The sequence below is a fragment of the Paralichthys olivaceus genome, chromosome 22 (genome assembly GCF_024713975.1).
Source record: "Paralichthys olivaceus isolate ysfri-2021 chromosome 22, ASM2471397v2, whole genome shotgun sequence".
Classification (NCBI taxonomy): Eukaryota; Metazoa; Chordata; class Actinopteri; order Pleuronectiformes; family Paralichthyidae; genus Paralichthys; species Paralichthys olivaceus.
In genome coordinates, this window is record NC_091114.1 from 9,742,874 (window position 1) to 9,767,260 (window position 24,387).

General features: G+C 41.4%; 1 protein-coding gene across 32 annotated transcripts in view; it reads right to left on the reverse strand.

Annotated features, from left to right (window-relative positions):
- LOC109634861 (protein tyrosine phosphatase receptor type D) overlaps positions 1-24,387 on the reverse strand; it is a 335,897-nt gene that overhangs the window by 161,843 nt on the left and 149,667 nt on the right. For all 32 annotated transcript variants that reach the window (XM_069518437.1, XM_020095632.2, XM_020095637.2 and 29 more), the window contains one exon: positions 10,517-10,564. The gene's annotated coding sequence lies outside the window, so the exon portion shown is untranslated. The remainder of the gene's footprint in view (positions 1-10,516; positions 10,565-24,387) is intronic.

Below are 24,387 nucleotides of genomic sequence, written 5' to 3' on the forward strand. Positions count from 1 at the left end.
GAAATGTCTGACAGGCTGTCATAATCTGAAATTGCAGCCACACTTTTGTTGCAATGCTGATTTTCACTAAATGATTCCTGTTGGCTCATGACATGTTCTAAAAAAACATAGTCTTAATGTTTCAGGGCTTGTTTATCATTCCGCTCATATATTAGGTGTCTCTCAAGTAATTGGAGACTCCCCATCCTCCCAGGGTTGATGTCAAAACATTTACACCTTGACTTGCAAATCCGATAAGACCAGATTTATACAGATAGCGATCTCATCTTCGACTGTTATTCGCAGATATCACCTGACAGTCACAGTTGAAGGGGCCGCGACCTTCAGCGTCGCTGCTTTGTAATGGAAAGAAACCAGTGAGCTGGAATTACTGAACCGCATCCAAAGGTTCAATAATGGACTCCCTCCAACCTGTTACTTTGTCAGAACAACAGATTGATAGGAAAGCTATATTGGTTTGCGTCTTTGAAAAGCCACAAAGGGGACGCTTGAAAGGGGGAAGGATTACGTCCTCTTTGAAACTTGTGATTCCGCAGCGCTAACCCGAGTCTTAAACTGGTGGATGATTTCTGATATCTCCTTTGACAATAAAAAAGAAGGGCAGCTCAGTCACACCAAAGAGGTCAAAGAAATCCAGTGAATCCAAAAGAGCAGTAATGCTTTCGGTGGGGTCCGTTTCTTAAAGTAGATAAAGTGTATCGTTGGAGGAAAAAGAAAAGCCTTGTTTCTCATTTTCTGGAGGTTTCCATTCAGCCACGTCGGCCTTATCTTCCATCCACAGCCAACTGTACGGTCCGACGCTGCCTTGATACGACACGAGTAAGATAAACTTGACAGATCAACTTTTCGATAGTCACCAAGCCAATAAACAACTGGGGCCTCTAATCTGATAATCTACCAATGAAATATTAGGCGCGGGGAGTATTATTGTGTTGTCACTCTTGCTTACAGGGTCACATGGGCTTTAGACGCCAGGGTTAGACGTCCCTCGGCAAATCCTAGGAAGGTGTCACATCTCAGCAGGTGAGGTGCGGAGATAAGACAGCCTGAGGGATATTACATCGACAAACTGCAATTATCACAGGCATTAATGAGAGAGAGCAAAAACTCTACAGGAGGGTGGCGGGATGGCTTTGTGATTGACGACATGTTTCTGGATTGAATGGTAACAGATTTGGTCCAAGAAATAGTCAGTGTGTGTGTCTATCAACAGAAAGACTCCAGTTATACTTGCATGTTCCTTTTTCGTTTTAGTGAAGTTTTCATTCGGCTTTCTCTGACAGGCTGTAACCCCACTTTCAGCCGGTTTCAAACTTAAATTATGGGAAACCTTCAATATCTAAATCTCTCATTTATGCTATGAAAGACAAAAACAGAGCCCACATTGTCTTCCTCTCATTGCAGCGGAGGAGGCAATCCGGCGTCTTTGTACATTTCTGAACCTGATATTAACCACCCAGGCAGCTCTTTGCATGCGCTCGCTGCTATCTCGCAAGGATAGCCAGAGAGTTGGAGTAATCCAAACATTCTTCAAACTGCAATTTATTTTCCCTGAGTTGTAATTATAGTCTATTAAAATGCAAATGATGTCAATGGCAGCGCAGTGCTAATCACTCAATGTCTGTTTACGGGCAGTACAGCCACATTAGAGAGACTCACACAGTGGAGACTGGGATGAGCAGAGATCCGCTATCTGTGAGGAATCCAATGAATTAGCATTTTCTCAAGGGATATAAAGACACTCTGACCAAGTAATAATAAATGTGTTACATATGTTGGATAGTTTGTCCATGAGAGTGCACGCTGTGGTGTGGAGTCATCGGTGAGGTTCCAACGTACACATTTTCTGCTGGGGGGGCAATGATGATCTGGTTCTTCAGTGTTTTATTCATGACTGCATAGCCACGGGAAGAATATGTTCATGCGTGTTAAACTACACATGGGTCATGTGAGTGAATGCCGCAAAAGAGCTGCACTCATGGAATAATGAATGTGATGAGCATGATTTACATTTGCGGCGTAAGCAACCTATCGCATACTGCTGTTTCATCCTGATGTTTACACATGTGTGTTCTGTGCTCCCGTCACTTTTGCTATTCATTACGTCGAGCAGGGATTAGAGCTTATCTGTGGCACTGTTAACCATATGCCGTGACAACAACCTCGTGCACCCCTTATCAGAGCTGCTGACAAGACATGGTGTTATTAATAATCCTACCCCAAAAAAAAAATTCAGAGATGCAGCCCGACAATGCAGAACTTTCCCAGCAAAAACATAAAACATTTTTTTTTTTGTATTTAGTGAAAGTGTGTTTATGATTAGCCTAATTCAGAATGAGACGTTAGAGATATGATGGGAGCATGTTTTGACGTGCAGCCTGATGGGAACACTGCAAAATGAGTACGCTTAGATAACACCACATGCCTGTGAGTCAAACAAACTGTCGCCCCCTTCACTTAACAAATTGAGCTGGCCACAATAGTGGAGTGCTTTTGTAATCACTGGCGAGAGGATTTGGGAGAATATAAATAGCACTTTCGTTAGATCAATACTGTCATCCCTCCTCCGTCGGCTCACATTAAGAGCACAAGCGGGGTAATAATGGACGACTAGTTGGACACACTCTGTAGCATTCTGTTTGATCATACGGGGTGGTGTCCCCTCGGGGGCAGTCTCCGGCCCGCTGATGAATTCATCTTTCTCTACTGTCCCCGTGGGAGCGCGTCAATGAGTGAGGGACATTGACTTTTCATTAAGGACATTACCGCATCAGAAAATTAATTCATTTTGGGTTTAAGAACACAAAGCAAGGCAACCCAAAGGCCGCCGCACGGAGGGATGCCGATACACTGAGAGCTGATGGAATGCTGTAGTTGACTAATGGCGCTCGACCGCTCCCTCCGGTGCAACACATACAGGTGTCAAGATGCAACATGCAAAGCTGAGGACTCTGCTTTTATTATTAGCAAGAGTGTGCCGCAGTGGGGCTTTGCGTTCGACTGCTTGATGCTCTTTAACCGTTGGAGAGCGTGGAAAACATTAAGAGTTTTCGACACACCTACGAACCCATCGCCGACAGCGTTTCTGTACATGAGAGTTACTACATTTGGCAGGTGCTTCAGGCAAAAATATCCGCAGTACTTTTAATCTTTTTTTTTTCCCCTCCTCCTTTTTTTTTCGCTCTGCCATCATCCAAAGCAAAAACAGAGGGGGCATAGTTATCCAATTAAATGCATTTGTTTTATGTGCTATGTATATATCAGTCTCCTGTCTAAATGCTGGGGAGATCAGTGTTGTTTATGTTCTGCATTTTAACACTTAAATTCATGAGGGTCCAGAAAAAATATCAAGGGTCACTCTCCTTCCACCTTCCACCCCATGCAAAGCTTTTACACTTGCTGTAAATTTCATCAAGGTGAGCTCAAGTGTTTACCCCATTAATTTATTTCTGCTAAAGCCAGGGCACTGACCCATAAAATGAGCTAAGATAATACTGACCTTAACATGGTCTTCTGCACATGGAGGTAATTGCTAAGGCTCCAGATCAATCAATATTGACTTGCCAGGTTTCCCCCCCACCCCCACCACCCCTCCCCCACTTCCCCCACCCACTATTGCTCGAGCTGAATGTGTAAAATTGGCTTTAGACGGATGGAGAACACATCCATGATAGTTTAACCTTTATCTGGCTAACATGTTCACTTATCTGTACAATTATAGATTTTGCCAGTCAAGCTGTTTCGCAGGAAATCCTTTGAGTGTTAAAAGACGGGAGAGTGTGTGCACCAATCAGCCGTGACATTAAAACTTGTAACTTGTTTTAATGTTATGGCTGATTGGTGCATTTTGTAGTGAGGCTAATTGAGGACTGTGTTGTTGTTGTTTTTTTGTTGAACTTTGTAGACGACTTGAAACAACACAAGATACTTGACTATGCATAAGCACAACCGTCATACGAGGCCTTGTGTCTTTTGGCACACATCAAATCACCAGAAACTCAATAGCTGATACAGAGCAATAACATTTGAACAATAAATTACTGTGGAAACAAGTGTGCAGACAAAACACAAACACACACACACACACCTTTGCATCGCATTTTCTGTGTACTCCAAGGCATTTGGTTTCTCTTTAATTTTTCAAGGTAGGGGCGCAGACTTAGCAGGCATTTCCATCTTAACTTGATAAATCTCACAATCTTCTTTTCCTTGCCACACTGAAGTAATTTATTTTCTATCTCTCCGAGCTATATTTTCCGGTTAATATTTCTTTTTTTTTTTTCATACAACCTGACAAAGGATGCCACAAGGGATGATAAGAATTCTGAAACCTTTGCACTCTCACTTTAGATACAGAATTTACCTTGACAGTTTTTCAAAAGAGTAAGACTTTTAAAGCAACCACGACACTGGAAACAACACCCATGTGTGTTAAATACAAGCTATACATTGTCTTCCTTAAATAGTTTATGCCAAAACACCAGTGTTACTGCTATTTCATATGAGTTTTCTTTTACCTGTAGTGGATATCTGGTGAGAAACAACAAAAACACACACATGCTACAAATGCATTTGCCCTCTGGTAAAGATCACTCCGACCGGCTGACTAGAATCTCTATTTATAGCTTTCAAAACAGCAAATCCCGATTGTGTCACTCAGACCTATTTTCATACCCAGCAGCTAAAAATCCATCATTCACATGCTACAAATGTGCTCCTGTTTTGTCTCCGGATTATGAGGGGGGGCAAAATCAAAGTATTAGTGTGTGTGTGTGCAAGAAAACTATGATCTCACTGATTTACAAAAGCCCTGTATTATTTTGCAGCAGAACCAAATTACATGTTTCTTGAGTGATGGGTAGCAGCATCCTTCTGGCTATTCAGCTCAGCCTTAATTTGAATTTGATAAGATTTCTTTCCGAGACATTGTTAGGCTAATGTAAATTTGGAGGGGAGGGGGGGACAGGAGCCTACCACTGGCTTAACTTTGATGAGGTGTTAATATCTAATATCAGAAGCAGATAAAACCCTTATTAGCCCCAGTGGTCTTGCTAGAGTGGGAACTTATTATACAGAGGAGATGAGACGAAAGCAGATGAAGTAATAACACCGCAGAGGGCTTTGTTACATGCCCTTAAGCGTTCTGATGGGGTCAACTTAATTTTGGGACTTCAACGCTGAGGGTTCACAAATGCAGACACGCCGACATTGTTTGAGAGATCTAATTCAGACTCTTGTATTCCATGGATTGCAACATCTGGGGGATTACAGTGTCTCAAGCCAGAGGCAGTTTGATAATCGGTTGTCATTTTAGGAGTTGTGTGCCCTTCCCAGCTTTGGCGGTTTCCAGGGGTCTTTGGTTCAATCAAATGTGTGCGAGATTAGTTGGCTGCACTCCTTTCAAGAACTGTTCTCGTGTGGTTTGGGTTTTTAATGTTTCCCTTCATGGTGAAACATGCTGGACGGAGTGATAATATATTTTGAGTGGGGAAAAAACAAGGTGATCACGCTTCGCAGGCATTTAATGGTCACAAGGAATAATATGCATTGTAAAGTCAAAGTAGCTGTGAAATGTACCAGTGGCATAAACACTGATAAACAGGATCATTGGGGATGGATTTCAGGTGGTGATGTGTATTAAACTGGTAAAAAAAAAAAAAAAAGTAAATATAGTAGTATAGTCCCTTATAATGGATGATGTTGTCTGTAGGTGAATCTCTTCAGATATAAATAACAGTTTACGTACACTGCAGACTTGTAAGACGTTGTAAACTACCTCTGTAGACCTCTCCAGAAAGCACAAAGTAAGCACACTGTTTGTATGCCAACAATCAATGCTTCGGACCAAGAGGAATGAGCTTCTGACTCGCTGACTGAGGGACGGCATCAATACAAAACGCTCACCCTAAACAAGTCGGAAAACACCTTGGGTTCCAGCACTATGTCCCATTGATTTCTATTCAGCTCAACACGGATTCTACACCATTTAGACATTTAATTCCCTTTCAAGCAAAGTCATTACACAGCCGAGCATTTAATTAAGCAATCACAGCAGCGCAATCTGAATGATTCAGTGTCTAAACGAGGGCCAAGTTGGCAGCGTCGGAATGTGGGCCAAGTTGGCATTATGGTGCAGTTCGGAATGAAGCTGCTTCAAGAATTTAGGATTTAAGGAAAAATGAAATCGTGAGAGTGGCTCAACCTCCCGAACAACATTTCTGAATTCAAACCCAAGACATTCCCACAGTAACACTTATAAGTAATATATTATTTCATATATTAAGTGGGTTAAAGGGTTTTCTCAGGTGGAAAGAGCCAGGTATTCATGGCTGACCTATTTGCTCCGCGAGAGAAACATCATTTTTAGGGGCATGGGCACAGATGTGTCTGAGGATGTACTAGGGAGGTGTTGTCACCTCTCCACGCCTCTGTGAACAGGGCGACAGTTTATTATGTCTGGATGTGGCCTCTGTGTGCTTGGTTTGCTTCGCCCCAAATGAGCTCAGCTGTTGTGACATTGAATTTCCCCAAAAAATGTTCATTGTTGGTCGGTCAGCGCTGCCTGTTGTGGATTTCATAATGGACTTTGACTAACTGCAAATACAGGACTTTCACGTTTTATTTTTGGCACATTTGAGTCATCACGTCTTTTCTTAAAGTTGTTGATTGCCTTGCCACGCTGTGTTAGCAGAGTTTATCGAAAAACAATTACCCAGCAAAATAGGAAAGCAATATTTTGGCACTTTGCGATTCATGCATTAGACAATGCCATTAAGAAACGGCAGAACTCCTGCAGCTGACAGAAAATGCACAATTAAATTCATGTCCCGTTGAAGTGGCGTGGACAAACAATGTGAATGGAGTTTATGGTCTCAAATTACAAATTGCAATAAATTTAAGTCTCTGGTAAATGGAGAATTAATGTCATGGCACGTTATCCGCTGTAAAACACTGTGTGGGATTCATGCTGTTCTGTGTGATGCTGCATCACCCTACATCTCGTCGCAGTCGTGGGCAGGTGTGCAGGTGGCAGGAGCACCTGTGTGGCTGGTGTCACAGTATGTTGGTGTCTTTAAACCATTTGTCCCCGGTCATGTTAGGCTGCTCACTACAACTGCTACAAACACATTGTTTTGATTCCTTGTTTTATTGGGAATCATAAAGCTCGGTCTGTGATTTTTAAAGGAAAAGTGTTACAATCTGGGAAATGCACTTCATGCTTTCTCACTGAGAGCTAGATGAAAAGACGGAAAACGACTGTTTCACTCTCTCCTGGCTGTTTGACAATGTGTCTGCTTGGTTCTGCTCCGGGTCAAATCACATTGTCTTTCAATGGAATCATGCCACTTCTAAAATTTGCCTTGAATTTCTTTACATCTAAAGCTAGAATAGGTAATCCTGAAAAAAGACACTGTAAAAAATGCAACCGATATATCCCACCCGTTCGTAACAACGCTATCGTCAAGGCTATGCACATATGAGCAAGCAAGAAACAAATAAGAGATGCTCATAAGCTTTATAATAGAAGTACAGAGAGTTCTGCTGGTACTTTCAGTCTTTTATTGGCAAGAAAGTGAAAAAAAACGATTCTGCAAAAAGGTCTAACTCTTCATCTTTGCTTTCGTGCTGCTGTGGATCAGATTTATGCACTAATATAATCATAATAATAATGTGAATATGTAATCCGCATTTCTTTTGATTCCGAAATAGACGTCTTCCTTGATAATGACACTTGGTGCTTGGTGCATTTTTCAAAAAACCCCGACATTTTCCCCAGACGTGAACTTTGACATTCTAAACTCCGACTACAGATGTTAATCAAAGTCAGAACTTAATCCCGGCCCTGATAAGATGCTCTATTTAACAGGCTCGTTTTTAGCGGGGGGCTCGATCAGGTGAAATGAAGAGGAACTGATTGCTTGTGGTGATTGTGCTGATTACATTTTAAATTTAAAACTTTCCTCCTTGCACATGGTTCTGAACAGTTTTCCAGACAATGACAGAGCAGGCTTAGTAAATGCCAAGGTCCCTGCAATCACTGACAGGGGAAATACGACTTTTTCATTTTTACTTTAAGTTACAGAACTGTAACTGGGTGGACAGAATGATTATAAACCAAAGAAATCCTCCTTACAATGATTGGAATCTCAAAGTGTGATCAACAAATTCCATACATGTATTTGTATCTTTGTCAGGGAAAAGCAAATTTCATATGATTCTGTTTCCGTATTGTCACAGCAGCATTAATCATCTGCCAGTTAAATAAAACAATCATGTCCTGTAGGAGGGAGAGTTCAGCCTTCCCGACCTTCTCCTATTCTGACTGTGGGCAGAATCTGCAATGACTGAGATCCGTGTTGCAATTTTCCCCCCTAGTCAAAACATTATGGATGCTTGTGCTACAGCTGTCATATAAATGACATTTGAAAATATACGATGAAAGGCATTTGCATGAAATACGGCACAGGGTGAAGTATTAGCATAATGGGAGGGGGTATTTGCAATTGTGTCCATTCGCATTTCTTGGAGATGACAGATCATGTTGTGTACGTACACTACACGGATAATTCGCTGCATAAGCTACTAACCCACAATTTGAGAATCTCAATATTTATTTATTTTTTTAAATAAGGAGAATGTGTTTGACGCTATGTTCACACAGCACTTAATGCACATCCAGTAGGCGTTCGGTCCAATCACTATTTTTAAGCATGAATAACCTTATGCTGTTAAAAAAGATCACAAGAGGACTGAGACTAATCTGCGATATCAAACCGACGTGAATCCTCCTTCACTGACAAAAAAATGTGGGGCTCGCAAATCGTTTTACAAAAAAATCACATCAAGTTTTGTGAACTTTTGAGTCCCAGTGGGTTTAATATCATGGCAGAGATATCAATTTCAATGCGTAAAATCGCTCTTGATCTTTTCTTCACATAATCTATCTGTTCCAAATTCGTTCTCCAAAGATCTGTGTGTTGCTGTGACACCAGAGATTAAAGAGCTGACAGCAAACTCACTCGCCATCTTTCTGACTATTTGCCACCGTTGTACAAGATTAAATACAAGCAGGGGGATTTTACTGTCATCTCCTATATGGATGTGCAGCAGAAACAACATCACCTGTAGCATCTGTCGGCATAAATCCCAAGAACAGCAGTTTAGAAATCATCATAGCCTCAATATTAGAGAAGAAAATCAATGAAGTGCACACTTCTGTGATAAAGCATCATATCTTACTGTGCAGTTTATTCTGTAGGTTGTGTTTGTGCAGCTCTGCAGCACATCACCTGCATCACATTGATTATATTCAATGTAAAATGTCTAAACCTTATGAGCGAGCAATAGCCTTTATCGAAGTATTTCTACTGCTCTTCAAAACCGTTCATCTCGCATTTATTTTGCGTACCCGTGGAGAGGAAATGACAGAAGCAAAGTAGTGTGAGATCACATCCAGTCTCCCAATGTTGCGCAAGTCAAGAGAGAGAGAGATTCACACATCTCAAACAAAAACGCCTCGTTTGTGTCACGTTGTCGAACGTGACCTTCCGAGGTGAGGACAAAAGCTCGTGATGCTTTGTTGATACGAGAAAAGATGATCCAATTCACCGCGGCGTCGCAGAGACATCGGGCGAACATAATCAGCTTGACATGTGAACTGGATTAGGTGGAGAGTCGGAGTGAACGGTGCTGCAAAACACGACAGGCGAGCATGTAGATGGGAGATTATTCGATCAAGGTTCAAGACGCTTGTCCGGGAATATGTTATTCTTCCCTACTCATGAGCCTGAATGCATGTTTGTACTGTATATGTCTGCTTGCTGCAAGGGAATGAATTTTAAGTGGCAGCACAAACATATTGACACTTAAATTTAGTGCGTGGTGTTATTATATTAGCTGGAAAACATACAGAGTTTTATAATATCAAATATACAGAATTTATATATCAATAAATACCAGTTTTAACAAGGCCAATATAACAAATTCATGTGTTATAGAGGCAACTGCACATACATTGGCCTCATTGAAGATGCCATTACATAACATTTGTTTTGTTTTATACTCGCTGTAACACATAAAAAGATTTGAGTACATACTGAAATTATGGCATTAATAATGAATTTCATGTACTCAAGCTGGAAACTGTAACTCTGCTGCTGGAAGCTTCTTGTATTGTATATTTTCATACATTTTGCAAGTTTTTCTATTGATGGATATATTCTTCAGTGAATCAGTGAATATATTCAGTGAATATATTGCACATTTGGTTGCATGTGACTGATCAGCAGAAGTAGATTTTCACAATTTCATTCTTTTGAATATCAGAAAGGAAAGAAAGTGGCGATGTCATTGGGGCAATTTAAGTATTCAAGATATTTTTCTCACATAGTCCATTTCATTCCTCTGTCCTCATCACCTCTGCCAGTATTTCAAATAGATGTATAATGTCCATCATAAAACCATTGACCTGTAAAGACAATCCACAGAGAAAAGTAAAATCCTTAGACAGGCCTACCTTGAGGTCGAAGGTGTGAAAGTCATGGAACATTCTCTCCCCTGAGACCTGTGACAGAGCAGGGGGGGAAACGTCAGTCATGATTAAGCCACAGTGCAATTACAGAGCAGCTCCTGTGACAGTGATTGATCAATGAGGAACTCCCTTAATGAAGACAAGGACTCAGGGGCTCCCAGTAGCAAATTGGCAAAAGTAAGTAGTAGGAATAGTGTCCCAGATTGCTAAGGCGCTGAGAGGATCAGCCTGTCTGCGGCTGGTAGCAGCAGAAATACAGCACGCAGGTTTATGTCTGATTTTATACAGCTTGCAGAGAAGCAGAACTGAAGCAATGTCAAGACATGAGGAAGTTAGATGATGAATTCTTCCACCATGGCCAGAAATTCCTGTGATAGTTGCAGATCAATTATTCCTGTAATTAGAAAAGGTCCAGTAGACACTCAATCATTGATTCCATTCACATGGCCATTTTTTGATATGTATAAATAAATATACCTACTATGTTTCCCATTGCTGTTTTTCTGACTGTTAGCAGGATTATACAAAAATGAATGAACCGATTTTCTTGACACTTGGTGGAATGGTGGGTTATGGGCCAAGGATGAACCCATTAACTCTTAAAGTGGTTTTGATTCAGGGGACAGATCCAGGGTTTTCTTCATTCTCAGGACTTTTGTGAAAGTATGTATGTGCATTTCCCAGTGCCCTCCTAGTATTTTAATTGCTAATTGCTATAGAGCAATGTTTTCAAGAATTGTCTCCCATTTTCTTAGTGAAAATAAAATGTTCCACAAGGAAGGAAATGAACTCAAAATGTTTGCTTAGAATGTTTTTTTGGTGAAACAACAAAAGAGTTAAGTGTTGGAGAATAGCTGAGTTGATAATTAAGACGTTTACCATCGATTCCATGCATGAGTCTTTAGGGATGTAAAGTTACCTTGAGTTTCTTCATGAACTGGTAACATTTAAAAAGTTTAGGCAAAGGATAATACCCGAGTCCTGCTGGAATAAGTGTTGATGAAGAAACAACTCTTGGGTTTAGAGACAAAGCTGCGTCTGCTGATTTAGTAATGGAAAAGTTAACCATCCAATTCTTAGGTTTCAATACTGTGGCAATGAAACTTTACAAATCTACGCAAGAAAAGCGTAACTTAAGACAAGTGTCTAATTAAATGTACGTCTAATTGCAGACTAAGCAATCATTAAGTTTACAAAAAAGGGTTTTAGTTTAGGTTGTGGTTGACTTTATGCGTCTGATAAGAACTGTTAGCCTTACACGGCTGCCTGAGTCAGACTGTCAAGGACAGCCTCATTGTTAAAACACCAGAGAAGGAGGAAATCAGGCCCTTGAGGCAGAAGCTTCATATGCCACTGTGTTGAAATTCAGTGTTTGATTTGGCCCTGTAAACTCTGAGAGAAATCTGGACTGCCTTACACTCTGACCTGCCATAAGGAGGGACACATTTGCTTTATGCTCTATTCAAGCCATGTACGCGGGTGAGGACGGTGCTTGCCAAAAACAACTGGCGCTTTGAGGGAGGCATCTGACTTGTGCATTAACTTTTTCTTCTTCAAACTTCACAGCGCACGCGCACGCACGCACGCACGCACGCACGCACGCACGCACGCGGCTTCCCCTGCTCGAGGGCACGTGCACTCATGCGCAAATAGATGAATAGAAACACAGGTTGAATGAAAAACAGACATGCACTTTTGGAAAGAAGGAGAAGGGCTTTACAGAAGGTTGACTCAGTGGGAAACTGAAACAGCTGATACTGTTTCAGTGGAGTTACTAATTAATAGGCAGCACACACTGTGCCACATGCTCCTTTATTAATAAGTGCAGGTGCAGTTTACATCATCTTTTCGTCAGTCTGTGTTTGTAGACTAGACTATAACTGACAGTTCATCAAATCAGTCCTCTTAACCTTGTAATAATCACTATCTAAATAACTACTCAAAAAAATCGGCTCACACAAACACAGATTCTGCAAACAATCTTTTAAAACGAGAAACTGCTCTTTACGTATTTGGGTGATTGATTTAGAAGTCGATTGCCGGTGGATGCTTGTGCTGAATACAAAGAAGGACAAACTGTTTTAAAGATTCCTGTCATTTCCCTTGAAGCAGCGAGTATTGTATCTGAGCGATCCGGCGCTCACGGCGCCGCTGTGGATTCAAACTGTACCCAAGCTAAGACGAGTTGAAACATGAAGGCCTCCACCTGCTATCTCTCTACTTGCCTTAAACATCAAGATTACAGAGCTCAGAGTAATGAAAGTGGGAAAGTCAAACAGCCCCAGAGTGCACTGTGCCATGCAGTGCTATTTTCCCATCCATCCCCAGCTGCAAAACATGTCTGACGTGCATTAACTTTGAAAAACACAATTGCAACTGATTGTTTTCTCACTTTGAAAAGTGTGCGCTACTTTATTCTCCCCCGTTTGACTCTCTTTGAGTGACTGATCATTCAGAGTCTCTCTCTCTCAACTCCGTAATTAGTTTTAATAGATTTCAATTAATTTTGCTTCATAATGCTTATTCACTGAGCACAGCAGCTGCTTCCTCATTTTACTGGCTTATATGGCACTTTGGTTCCCATAGAAACCAAGTCCAGTCAGCCAATGGTAGCGAGGAGAGAACACCTATGTACTTATCTTCAAAATGGTCTGGTAATAACACACGAGCAGTCCAACACTGAGGTATCCGTGCAGATTTCGTATCGTAGAAAAATGTAGACAGAGGCAGAAGCATTTACTTAAATACAGGAAGTCAATTTTTTTTACTGTGTAATTGGAAACACGTGACTTGTCTAAGATTTGCCACCGTGATAGACATTTTCAATTACATATATAAGAAGTCATAAGTCGTTGCCTTGCACAAAGATGGGAGAAAATTGTGGACGGTGAGTTGTTTTGTACCCTGAGGTGGCATGCATCAGATGCAGGAGTTATCCCCGAACACCAAATGCACTCGGCGTACTGAGAGGAACAGCTGAAGACTGTAATAGCTGGAGGTGGCGTGAAATAATGCGATCGCTGAACAAGGTGCTGAACATCTGAAAACTAAAACATCTGCTATGAAAAGTTTACCTCCATCATATAGCTTTAATATACACGTGAATACACAAACTTCATCCCTTTCTGTGTGACTGTTGGTGTAGAATAAGCAGACCTCTTGGAACCGTTTTATAAATGGTTTAATTCCCATCGTGTTTCTGAATGTCTATTCATGCAAGTTCAAGGTGTGATGCTATCAGGGTTTTTTTAGACACCGCTGAAGAAGCAATTAATTTTTTAATACAGAAGAATAATCTCAACTCCTGTGCTTTTGACAGTGACACATTAGCTAAATCCTATTGTATTGATCCCGTTCTTTATGCACTAAAATTGCACTTAGTAATTTGCATTTGTGTTTGACAAGACAGAATTAAGACCAGAGCGAACTGTCAGTTTTAATTATATCTATTTCCAAACACATGATGTTGCTTATTTAGCCTTAATGGCCGACAACGACCTTATTCTCCCTTCTTTGACTTCACCCTGTGTTTTTCTGTCTATCTCCCCATAGCTCTAAATGACTGAGCATGGGGTGAATTTAATGATTTGATGTTAACAGTGAAATGGGTCCTTGAGAGCTTCAACAGCTGAAAAGAGCGACTATTTGGCCCGGGGACCTGCTTGCCTCAGCACTTAGAAGCGCACATTTAAATGTTCGGCTTTCACCCGGAAAGGCCCACGAGAGGGACATCTGAAGGGGGTTGGGGGGAGACTTGATGCCGAGGTCCCAGGGAACTGCACGGTCATTCATCACATTAATGAATCGTGTCACTATATTTACAAAAAGGGAGACTTTTTTTTCCCATGGATGGTCCCCACTATCATGATGTGGCATTCTGTTAATGTTGGCTGAAGTTAATCGAAAAAGGCAATGTAATCTACAGTAGTCCAGGTAGCCGGCCAAGTCGGCCTGATTGAAGCTGAATATTGTCGCACCCTGTTGTGTTCTGACAACAAAGGTCTAAATTTGCTGGATATCTGGGATGCAGACACAGGGGCGGTTTGGACTTGGCATCGGCTCCAGATATTAGAAGCCGGGCAAACTTTGGGCCAAAGGCGGCTCATTCATCATACCTGCAGCATTAGTGTGTGCAACCAGCTGTGCCAGAATTGGGTCATGGTTGGGACCCATGCCGCCATTTTGGCAAACTTGGGAAAGTAAAAGTCTGTTGTTGTATTTTTTGTAAGAAGCAGCTGCTTCAAGAGAATTATTGTATGTTTAGAGGCTCTGCTCTTTCAGGGGCATCTCTGATGCCAGTGACATCCACACAGCTGTGAATGAGCCAATGATTGCGAAGCATGAATGAAACTGTTGATGCAAAGCGTAACGGTTGCTCTGAGTTAACGCCTGGACCGCACTGCCTGTGTGAGCAGGGCGTCTGAGGCACTGGAGAGAGTCGGGGTCTCACCACACGTAGCAAACAGACAGCTAAAATGTTTTCACGGTTTTTATTGTAGTACGGAAGATGCACAAGCTCATACTGAAGTCATACTGAGTTCTGGCATCTAGTTGAGTTTTTATTCAAACACTTGGAGCAAAGACAAACCTCACATATAGCAGCTCTGCAGCAGACACTCTTCCTCACATGCTGCACACGCTCCCAGTGTGACCTTAACGTCACAGTTATTACAATTATTATGGTTTTTGGGGATATTTTTAAAGGTTTAGTGTGTAGAATTTAGTGACATCTAGTGGTGAAGTTGCATGTTGCAGCTGAATACCCATCACCTCAGCCTCACCTTTTAAACATGAAGCAAAAAACATGGTGGCCTCCATAGAGAGATCCCATTCCTGATGTAAATAAAGTGTTTAAATTCAAAGGACCCATTTTCGGTTAAAGACAACATCAATTTGTACAATTTAGATGAAACAGACATCACTAGGATTACTTATATTCAATAGCTGTCTGTACTGCTGTTGCTGGATTTGTTTTCATTCTGGGAATATTCAAAAGACCACCTTAATCCATGAGACAAGTAACTCACCCATTAACATGTACAGCATGTTTCTATTAATGTAGCAAACGTAGCTCATCTTTTAGTGCATCGATAGCAGTTAAGAGTTGTGTTCGATCCTGTTCCCGTCTGCTGTGCTGTCTAAGCACAAAGACAACTCCAACAGTACCCTAACTATTCTAATGCTGGTGTACTAATATCTCTGGCTTTCTCCCACGCTTGGCTTGCCTCATAAAAGCTCTAACACAGACAGGGTGAGGAAGATTTAAATAGGAATATGAGGATATTGGAACTATATGACTTTTTTTTTTCTTTCCCTAGAATATCAAAATCTGTGATATTAACATTTCAGGGGTGAATGGATTTAAATCACGATGGACAGATAAATCTCGGGACAGGGCGAAATAGATGAATCTCAAGTTATTTACCCTTTTTAATTGGAAATGTCTGTCACAGGGCAGCAAGCCGAGTTCTCTTCCAAGCCATTATCTGTCTGCCTTGATCATTTGCAGGTATTTTATGGGGAGTGATGTGCCAAGTGTCTACGGTGGCTGTTGAATTTATTTCCTGTGGATTATAGGCCCTGAAAACACGAATGCTGAGAATCGAAAATTCTGCCTAAAGGTCGGCTTGTTAATCATGTTACAGCATTTACTGTTTCACTGATTCACAGACGACGACTCTAAAGATTGTGCAGACGGAAAAGCCAAATTGTTTCATTTATTTTTAAGCTAAAGTCTTCAGATCGACGGCCCGGTGGAGTTTATATGATGAATCTGTCACTAATTGAGCTTCAAACTTAATTTTGTGACGAGTTAACTAGTAGGAGTTGTTATCCCTCAACAGGGGCCTGAGCTGTATTTTTAATAGACTTAAACAAGCCTGAGGTTCCTTTGTGCAAACCCTTGGGCTTCACTCATAATTGCTCCCCAGTGTCCTGTCAATAGTTTCTACCTGCCTAGCTACCTTGAGCTCTCACTTCTGGGCTGTCATCCTTGCTGCACTGCCTGTCTGGGCCCTTGAGTGACACAGCAGCATCACAGGATGAGCTCTGATGAAAGATCTATCTGGCTCCAAAGGAGGACACCACTGGGACTCGGCCAGCCAAGCCGATGATGTCACACTGTGGCAGCAGCGACTACTTGAGCTCCACACTGTTGGATGTGCGCTGCCCTGGGACTGTGTGTTTATGTGGGCTTGAGCACCTTTCGAGTATGTGTGTGAAACACTCTCGCCAAAAACGAGATTTAAATGCACATCCAGGGAAACTGCCAAACCTAATATTCTTCACACGGACTGATTCGCTGTAAGCACAGACACATTCTTGGACCGCACTTTGACTGCACCGAGAATCCTCGCACAGAGAACTGAATGTGAATTCTGTGGCAACAAATGAACAAATGATCTCATGTCTTATTCATACGGCTCTATGAGTCCTGACAACACAAGCCTCAGTATATGCTACGAAAAGGAAAACAGACAAGTCACTCTAGTATTCATCTGTCATAGCAAAGCGAAATGAAAACCAACAAATTTAAGCAGTTGTTGTGGTGCAACGTCCGAGGCAGCTGCTGATGTGTTTTGACTATGAGCACTAAAAGCAACACTTTTATTTCAGTCTACCTACCCGTGCTAACGTGCGTCTCTTGTGATTGCACTTTGTCGCCATATCCTTGTTGTCTAGCAGCAGCACATAAAGGCTCATTTGCACCATCTGCCAGAGGAGGTGACAGGGGCAGCTCAAGTGCCGAGGGACTATTTGGGGGAGAAAAAAGAACGGCTGCCACAGTCTACCTTCTTTTCTGCGTTGCCCTCCGTGGAATATTTCTTTGTTAAATTAGTCTTTTGGTGGCTTTTAAACGGTATAGTGGTGATGAAAGACGGAGACATTATGTGCTTTCACACCGTCACAGCAGGAATTAGCACTTTTTGGCTAATGTTGTGAGCTGTTTGAGTTGACAGGGGGTTGTGGGAAAGGTCTGCTTCACTCAGTGTGACTGCATCTGACTGCTGTACTGATAAATGGACACTAGTATCCAAAGGAATGGTTTTTATCCGTTTGAAGTGTGGAAGACAGTCATTGCCGGGCGGGTTGATTCCTTGTGACTTTACCCTGGCATCACCATGAGGTTTGCATTTTATTAGTTTTTTGCAATATGTCCAGATTTGTTGATTGCGATTAAATTTGATACAGATGTTCATGGTTCTCAAATGATGAATACTAATGACTTTGGTGATCCCCCTGACATTTCCTCTAGCACCACCATGATGTTGATATTTAAAGAGGTAATTTACCCAACAATGACAATTCACTCATTATCTTCTCACCACTCTGCCGATGGAGGGGTGGGTGGAGTGTTTGAGTCCACAAAACAGTTTTGGAGTTTCAGGGGTAAACAGCGTTGCAGACAAATAGAATACAATTAAAATAAATGGTGACTGAATCTCCAAATGTAAAAAAAAAAAAAGAGCCACTTGGATGACACGGCAGGGGCAGGAAACACTTCACCCACCCCTCTATTGGCGTAGTGGTGAGTAAAACTATAACATAACCAAATGTAAATGCCCAATATTTAAGTTCTTGACCAAATGACACTCCCATCTTCATTATTGTGAACATTTTAGCATTCTGACACAACCATTTTGCTCAATGCACAGCTTGAATACATCCCTGCAGAGCGGCTAGCATAGCTGCAGATTCAGTGCAGAATTTCATACAGCTGACATGCTACAGTCCATTCCAACTCTGATTGCCAGTGTGGAAGAAGAGAGGAGCATGTTTCTAAACTCGCAGAGACAGTTGTAGACAAATATTAGTATGTCATCCCTCTTTGTAAACTACTAAAGTGAGGGATTCCACTCTGATGGTAATTTGAGCACAGACATTCTCAGACAAGGATATTTCACGAGGGTTGATTCTGTCCCTTCACATCTCCCTCAGAGCTTCTCACTTCCACAAACTTCCTAACAAAGTTCGTGATCGTTGGTGCAAAGTGACATGCGTCTGACGCTTTGATTGTTTCTGTGTTTTCACATGCAGAGGAGCGGAGAGAAAAAAAGAGGGCTTCATGTGTTGCTCAAGGTCCTTTTTAGATACTCCCCATCCCACATCTCCCTGCACAATTAATTTTATCTTTGGGGTATTATCAAGAGGGAGCCTGGCAAAGCAGCATGACAGAAAAACGGTCCAGAACCCCGAGGCCCAGGGTGGGAATTAATCTGTTTGACAAGATCTCTCACAAACGATTTGCCTGCCTTTCCCTCAGTAGGATATTGCCACTACCCTGCATATCTGAGGGGGTGAAGAATAAGCATGTTTCAAACATAATGCGGCTTGAATCGACTCACAACATTGAAGCGAGCAGTGACAGGTTGTTGTCCATGTGTCAGGAACGCAAGGAAATAACGCAGCCCTGACGAGTGTTTGGACATCCTTCGTGTTACGACTGTTAAGTGAGCATTAGCATTATTCAAATCAACCGTACAGTCATAATAACACATTTCCATCATGCCCGGCTGACATTGCCATTATTTTCCCCACAAAGCACAATTTAGTCCTAAATTGAGCTTCCAAAAAAGATGGTTAATTTTGTTCTACTCTCTCTTTCAAAACTATTGACATCAAGCAGACATTTGATGCATTATCTGGGATGCAGAAAATTAATCAAAGTAATGATTGAATAATTATCTCAAGTGCAATTAATTAAACATGCCAATGAACTCATCTTGAACAGCTGTCCTAGCTTCACCACTTAATCACTTGTGAGAATTACCAAACACAAATGGAGGACGCCGAGTGCATGCAATAATCTCTGCAAAGTGCATTGTTTACAAACAGTAATTAATATCACACCGTGTATTAGCGGGCTAAGTGACTGCAGTGCAATTCTATAATTGTACCGGGGAGAGTTGGGTTTGTTCCCCACTCCTGCCTCAGACGTGTCTTGTTAAGACTGGAGACTGATTATAAGACTGAGTGCTGATGCTGGAGACCACGTTTCCAAAAATTCACACAGATTTACAATGTTTTGGATTCAGTGTTTCGTCGCAGCCTTTTAAAATGTCAAAAACTCATCATCCTTTATTGCAAAATCTATAGTTTAACCTACTGAGTGTCCAGGATACCGTTAACCTGATAATTCATGCTCCAACCAGTTTCTACCCACATACTGTAAAATGGATTTATTTTACGTTTCCACCTGAGAACCCACTATATTTGTTGGCAAATAACTTCCTTAAAGTCCCAGTGAGATCCCTTAGTGTCTCTTGAAGCGATAGTGGTGGCCGTGCCATTGTGGGAGTCTGTGGCATTCTACAATGAGGTAATTTCGGGCATCACATACACGGCTTTCATGGTCCGCGGAGCCTGACAGTCACAGCGGACTCAGGAAATGGTCTGTGTGGTTCTGACATATGAGGGATCTATCCTCGACAAACTCCCGTCTGGAAGCCCAAATGAAGACTGACAATAGGCGGGGGGGAAGAAGCCTAAAAAAAGAACTGCACACTAACTGTCTAACTCTTCATACGTGCACCTTCATGAGTTTAAGCTATTGTTTGCCGGTTATAATGATATAGAAGATCTGCACCTGAGTTCAGCACAATCATGTACTATATTATAACACACACACATTATTATAATCAGTAATTACACACACTTATTATATCCTACATAAAATGGGGCTATTGTCATTGGAACATAAAAACCATTGTAGGATTCTGAGAGTAAAAAAAGGATAATTAGCATATTCATTATGGTTTTAATATATTTCATGGTACTGTACATTTCAGTGAGCGCTGCACCATTGGAGCACAAGTGAGATACCATGGTAATTGAAATAAGCTTTGTGCAAACTGTGTTTTTTTTTTTCCTTTTTCTTTTGAACTCTACAATGACAACATAGAACATGAAACGCCTCAAAGGCCTTTGTGAGATAGAAAAGGTATTTGACAACAGAGGTAACATATTAATTAATATAGAGTTGTAAATTATATATATTTACATTGTGGATTGAATGTGTACATGAATTTAAAAAAGGACAAAATTACTGTCAAGGGATATTGCTGCACCAGTAATCACCTATTTGCAAAACTTTATTCTAATGCATTCATTCCAATTCATGGTTGTGGACTTGAACAATATTGGAAGAATGACATTACAAGAAAGCGGTTGAACGTTGTTTGATTTCCACCGTGGTATTCCATTTCCAGAAAATAAACAATTGATGAAAATGACTTACAGCTCGGGCGCTGGACGATAATCTGCATTTCTTCAAATAAAATGTCAGCAAATATATCAAGTAATGTGTGCAAAAGCAATTATCCTGAATTCTGTCTTTGGTATACAACTCTGTGGAATTAAGTGGAGAAGGCAATTTGCAATGAAAGGATGCAATAGTTTCATCTTTTGTTCTTTGTTGTGTTTTTTTTTTTGTTTTTTCTTGCTTATTTTTCGGTCTGTCTTTCCACGTCACGCTGGAGGATCCTCTTAATGGCTTCAAGAAATATGGATTTCGAAGGGTTTACAACTAAGTTTAAAGCACACAACTAATTTTGCCGCTCGTCACCAGCAAAACATCCAGTCACTTTGATCATTGTATCGTATTGTCCCGGCAGAGCGCTTTGTTTGAATCGATTTCCCTCCAGTATAATTGGTGTCATGCCTGGTTTGGCTAAATAAGCCGTTACAACACGAGATACTCCGACGGACTAAAAGGGAAATGTTGACACTTAAATATATGTTGAGCAATTTTGGGGGAGAGGAGGCCATGGTGTTGTACAGAGCTCTTACAACTTGTCGCAGCATTAATGGGGATTACTCACACTGAGTGGAGAAATGTCAATTATCTAATCAACAGTCTCTCTTGTGTGTAATTTGGAGGTCACCGGGTTCACTGTGTACAATGTCGGCCATATTATTTTCTTTCGGTTATCTTGTTTTCCTCTGCTCTTGCTTTTCCAGCTGAGCGTGTAACATTTAAATCAGTGTTCAACATTTGCCGTTCGCAAATTCGGCAGTATATCATCTCGGTTTGTGTTTTTTACTGTAATTGAAGCGCATTATCACAAAATGGGCTCACCTCTGATCATCCTGTCATGCTCGCTGAAAGTCAATAAAACCCCAATTCACTGTCTGCTATCCAGAGGGGCTTAATGTACTTTTGTTAACAGAAAAGTACAAGGTTAAAATGTTAATATCTGGCAGTGGCTACAATTCTCCACGCCATTGTGAAAGCATCCCTCTCTCTCCCCCTCTCCCTGACTGCGCGGGTGCACGTTCACAGATGCGGACGTGCGCATGCCAATCTCTCTCCCCCCTCCCTTTGGTGTACAACTTGAGGCAGAGCCATCCATCCAAACCTGCAGACCATGAAATTAGGTTAAGACGTAAAGCTGTGAATGACACAGGTGTGGATACAAATGAGAACATCCGAATGAGGAAGTACAGATCGGAGGCGGCTGATACTGTAGTATAGTTATAGGCATTCAGAATTGTATTTCACAACTCCCACCTTCATTTTTACCTAGCACACTTTTCCCCCGTTGTGTATTTCTGGTCGGGGACAGTGCTTTAGCGTACACATGCTGGGAAGTTGTACACACGGATATTAGGAGCTCTGTCATTTTCTAAATCTCATTTCCCATTGAAAACTTTTTAACTCAGTCAAGCTTGTCTGCACCTCTCTGCTCCCTTTAAATGAATCCAAGCATTTATTTTCGCTTTTCTGAATACATGCAGATATTCAACATTCAAGACATTCTTCAATTCAGTTTTTTATTTTTGTTTTTTCTTCATGTCTGACTAAGATTTCTAAAATGATAGGACAAAGTTTTAGCATTTTCATGCAAGTAAGCAACAGTTGCCATGTCTTATAAAACGTTTACCATCACCAGACAGACCTTTGGTATTGGATAATTCTGCTAAACCTGGGATTCATAGTTTTTCTTTGTTTCCTTTTGCATAGCACTTTTGTTCAAATTAAGTATTTCTGGAACATGGATGGTTACAGTTATTACAGTTAACGTTTCCCACAAGGCTCAAGGGCGTTGTTAAATATATATTTATTTCTGCTGGAGACCAGGGTCCTTGTTAACTGATTGCAGCACAATGCTGCCTTCACACTGGGGACCTATGTGTCATATTTTTCACAATCATCTGAGTTGGCCTTAGCAGAACAGAAAGTTTGACATAGTTTTAAACTTTGGTGGCAAATATATAGAAACTAACGATTGAATCTTAAAAACCAGGTCCATGCTTTTTTAAGTTGTAAATTACACACTCCGTTTAATTTGAGAATTGTAACACACTTTATCTATTGAGTACAGAGTATATCTACTGTCTTCTATCCATGCATATTGATAACTGTAAGAAATGTATGTGATTTGCTTTTGAACGTGCAGTGATTTACATTTTCACCTTCATGCAGGTTTCATACTGCTCAATAAAGACGAGCAGCTTTTTAATGAAAAACGATTTGCACAAGTGCCGTAAATCGCAGGCTGATGAGAGAAGTAGAATTGCATTAAGACCTCTTAGAAATCAAGAACAATTATTTAAAGATGATTACACCGAGGGAAGTTACTAAGGATTTCATGAGGCTCAGCTCTGCAAGGGGCTTTCCAAAGAACCGTTTGAGTCACCCAATCAGGATGGAACATAAAAGAGCTTTCCTTACATAGAGTCGAGGTCCATCCCATAATATAGAAAAAGAAACAATCGCAGTGTTATTAAACCATTAAACTCTGGCATCAACGTTCTGTAGAAAGGTTCACAGCTTTTGAAAAGCAACCACATCGGCAGCTGGTAACGTGAGAGCGCCATATTGACTATTGCTTTTACCATAATAGGTATCGACCTCGGCATCAGCGGGGATCTGCTGAGATCTGCAGTCCTTCAAACCCCACCGAGTTCCAACATGAAAAGTTTCGACTCCAATCACCACAGGTCTAGATTGATACAAAAGACCGCTGAGCACTTAAAAGGGAATAAAATATGCACAACGGCGAGTGTGATAGCTGGACCTGATGTTGATTGATAGGGCCGTCGGGGCCATGAGGGGTGCATGAAAGAGAGAGTCAAGAATGAATTTGCCAACTAATGATCCTTTCCGTTATTGAATTATGTTTAACCCGGGCATTCAACATAGCATGACAGTGAGAATGAAAGTGTGGAAGCGAGGGCAGAAATGGAATGCCAATCAAAGAAAACAAACGCTGTTTTACTAATTGCTTCGGAAAGCAGATAAATAATTAACGTCAGTGTACTTGCACATGTTAATTCAAAGATAAAATACCTGTGTATATTTCTATTTCTAGCCTTAGATGCCAGGTTATTATTGAATACATAGATTCAAGTGGGAAATGAGCTCATTTAATGTGTCAATCGTTGCTGCTCACACACACACACACAAACAACACATAAGCACTTGTGGGATGCCAAGGGTCAAGTGGTTTTCAATGTGGGCTATGAAAAGTCCTGACGCCAGCTAATATTTCCTGATGTGTTCTTCTTTTATTTGCATACCGGGTGCTGCCTCAGCCAGCTCCTATTGTCAGAGCTTCCCATTTGAATGTCAACACTATTATTAAAGCAGGTGATGCAACAGCAGGTGTCCCCCCCCCCCCTCCTCGGCATGTCGGTCTCTCTCTCTCCTGCTTTCCATCCTTCACTTTTGTTTAACAGCTGTCATTATGTGTCCGCCAAATAGAAACCACTTTTTCCACCCTTTACGAGCACCTTTATTTTTCTCGGCTTGACATTCTACCCCCCCCCCCCCCCCCCCCCCCCCCCCCCCCCCCCCCCCCCCCCCCCCGCTCTCTGTGACTGTAATGGTTGTAACGGAGAAAGCTTTCTTGCCT